General features: G+C 40.7%; 1 protein-coding gene across 4 annotated transcripts in view; it reads left to right on the top strand.

The window, feature by feature from the left end:
* ENTHD1 (ENTH domain containing 1) overlaps nucleotides 1-3,635 on the top strand; it is a 154,162-nt gene that overhangs the window by 2,649 nt on the left and 147,878 nt on the right. The window lies entirely within an intron of this gene.

The following is a 3,635-nucleotide window of genomic DNA, read 5'->3' as shown; positions in this document are numbered from 1 at the left end:
AAAAAAAAAAAAAAAAAAGTGATTGTAATTATAAAGCTATAGAATCAGTGCAGGTTTATCCCAAGGTATTGTGTCAATCAATCATTGTGTCATTTCACAACACATGTTTCTTGAGTACCTACTGTTGCTAATTAGCTGTTAGGGATAGGATTACAGTGGTAAATAAGACAGTCAGGGCCGGGCGCGGTGGCTCAAGCCTGTAATCCCAGCACTTTGGGAGGCCGAGACGGGCGGATCACGAGGTCAGGAGATCGAGACCATCCTGGCTAACACGGTGAAAACCCGTCTCTACTAAAAAATACAAAAAACTAGCCGGGCGCGGTGGCGGCGCCTGTAGTCCCAGCTACCCGGGAGGCTGAGGCAGGAGAATGGCGTGGGCCCGGGAGGCGGAGCTTGCAGTGAGCTGAGATCCGGCCACTGCACTCCAGCCTGGGCGACAGAGTGAGACTCCGTCTCAAAAAAAAAAAAAAAAAAAGACAGTCAGGGTACCTGCTCCAAGGAGCTTCTAGTTTGGTGGTGAAGAAAGGCACTGAGCAAATAACAAACAAGTCAGTACAGATTGTTATAAGTGCAATGAAGGAAATTAACCAGGTGCTGGGGAGACCTAAGTAGTTAGTGAGGTCAGTGAAGACCTCTCAGATTTGTGACATGAAATACCTAACTTCTTCCCTCTATTTCTAAATATTATAGCAAGTTGGGTAGCCAGACAACCAACATTCAAATGTGGAAATTTACCCTCTTGGGCACTAATTTTGTCTCATGTCAATTTTTGTCACATCACTATAGTGATAACAGTCTCACAGTTATTTGATGGTATGTGTAAACAGCATTTTCATGTAGTCAGATGTCTAAAACACATAATAAACCAACATATAATTTACAACTAACACCAATTAATTGAGCTCTTTGACAGTCTGAAAAGACAGCAGTAGTAGAATGGTATCTTACATATTCTATGTTCATATCACAAGGTAAAGTTCAAGTCATTATACATTAGTAAGTGATATGAATTCACTTCTCTAGACTTTTTTCCTTGTGATTTTCTAATGGTGGGGTTGTATTTATTTCTGAAATGGTGTCATGTAAATTCATTTTAAACTACTCTATTGGATTAGAAGGCTATTATTTTGATACTTTTCTGGGTTAGAACATTCATTTAAGAAAACGGTTTTAAACGTTTAAAATACAGGTTAGAGAATGTAGAAAACCTAAAAATGATGATTGTCCTTCCAAAATATAGATAGGTAGCTATCCAAAAAAGAAAAAAAATTAACATTTGTTGTTCAATTCCAGCAAGTTGTGATTCTAACAAGGCTTTAAAAGAAAGTAGACTCGTGAAGAAACAGATCAATATTTGTTGCTCTAAGCCAATGTCATAGTGCATCTCTGCCTTGAGTGAGTTTGGTAGAGGGAAAAAAAGGACAATAGAAAAAGAAAACCCTCATGATTGAAAATTTTAATAGCTTACTGAAATAGTGTAAATCAGGTTTTCACTGCAGGAAGGAGTCAAATAAAAATGACTGTGTTTGAAGTACAAAAAAGAGAAAATCAGAAAGTTGTAGAAATACAACTTCTCTTTTTCTTCCTAGGGTTAATGATAGTGTCTTTCTGAGAAATCTTTTTTTTTCTTTTTTTTTGAGACAGAGTCTTGCTCTGTTGCCCAGGCTGGAGTGCAGCGGCACAGTCTCGGCTCACTGCAAGCTCCGCCTCCTGGATTCATGCCATTCTCCTGCCTCAGCCTCCCGTGTAGCTAGGACTACAGGTGCCCGCCACCACGCCCGGCAATTTTTTTGTATTTTTAGTAGAGATGGGGTTTCGCCTTGTTAGCCAGGATGGTCTAGATCTGACCTCATGATCCACCCGCCTCTGCCTCCTAAAGTGCTGGGATTACAGGCGTGAGCCACCGCGCCTGGCCGAGAAATCTTAATTAAACAGATATTTAATACATTTTCTTATTTATTTATTTATTTTTTTTGAGACAGAGTCTCACTCTATCTCCCAGGTTATAGTGCAGTGGTGTAATCTTGGCTCACTGCAACCTCTGCCTCCCAGGTTCAAACTATTCTCATGCCTCAGCCTCCCAAGTAGCTGGGATTACAGGTGTGCACCCACCAAGCCCAGCTAATTTTTTGTGTTTTTAGTAGAGATAGGGTTTCCCCATGTTGCCCAGGCTGGTGTTGAACTCCTGAGCTCAGGTGATCTGCCCGCAGCGGCCTCCCAAAGTGCTAGGATTATAGGTGTGAGCCACCACGCCCAACCACTTATACAGGTACATTTTCTGTCTTGCTTAGTTAACAGTGTGTTGTATTTTTACCAAAAAGAGGTTATCTTCTCTTATTTTTTTTAAAAAAGAAGTGATAGTTTATTTAGGATGCTTCTAAAAATGTATGTCTTCCTTTAATACACACACAGAAATTAATCAAGCCTGAGCTAGTTATCTGAGAAGGTCAAGGAAGGGAAGCAAAACTAAAAGCAGTGAACACATTTGTTATGGATTTTAACATTTTTTTCTTTTGTATGTGTGCAGTTTCTCTAGTAAAATCTGATTATAGATCTTCTAGGTTTCGTTGGATCTGGATGTTCATCAGGGCTTGAAATCAATTTGATACACCGTCTTGGCAGCCGGCAGTGGTGAATCACTAGGGAAATTGCAAACGAACTGACCCTCCTTAATACAAAATAATGAAAACGAGAAAGGGAATGGTTTCCTATAAACTGAACTGATCATTCACAAGCATTGTGTAGAGTTTGGGGGCTGCATATCCTTTGTAAGTTTCAGTATATGGGCCTCTCTGTGTGTCCGTGTTTTGAGACCTGATAGACACAGGCTGATCACTGCAGGATTTAGAGAAATCCTTGTATTATTTGAGTCTTACTATTGACACTGTTTAATCGTAAACTCATGCTTCTTTTTCCAAAGGTGAACAAATAAAGTAATTTAACCTTTCCCTCTAATTTACCAGGCTTATCTGGACTACAATAGTGGTTTTAGGGTACCATGAGTTAGCTGTGGAGTTCACTGAATGTGCAGCTGTTTGTCTTCATAGCTGATCCTCCTTTCTTTTAGGTTTAGCAGGAAAGCAGACTGTATTTAGATCTGATTCTCAGAACTTCTAGTTCTAAAAACAATACAGTCATAGGGTCAGTGGGTGATTCTAAGACTCAATTTTACCCCCATTTTAGTTATTCTCAGAACATAATGTTTTATACATGACAATATATCTTAAGAGATGCCTGACATCCTAGCATTTCATGAGGCTAAAGTGGCCAGGAATTTTGACCATCCTGTGCAACATATGGAGACCCCCATCTCTACAAAATATTTAAAAATTAGCCAGGCAGGCTGGGCGCAGTGGCTCACGGCTGTAATCCCAGCACTTTGGGAGGCTGACGCTGAAGGATCACGAGGTCAGGAGTTCAAGACCAGCCTGACCAACATGGTGAAACCCTGTCTCTACTAAAAATACAAAAATTAGCCAGGTGTGGTGGTGTGCACTTGTAATCCCAGCTGCTTAGGAGCCTGAGGCAGGAGAATTGCTTGAACCCAGGAGGCAGAGGTTGCAGTGAGCAAAGATCGTGTCACTGCACTCCAGCCTGGGCAACAGAGTGATACTCCGTCTCAAAAAAAAAAAAAA

Source organism: Rhinopithecus bieti, unplaced genomic scaffold (genome assembly GCF_001698545.2).
Source record: "Rhinopithecus bieti isolate Rb0 unplaced genomic scaffold, ASM169854v2 scaffold_51734, whole genome shotgun sequence".
Lineage (NCBI taxonomy): Eukaryota > Metazoa > Chordata > Mammalia > Primates > Cercopithecidae > Rhinopithecus > Rhinopithecus bieti.
Note: the sequence above shows the minus strand (reverse complement) of the source record. Positions and strands in the feature narration are given on the sequence as shown.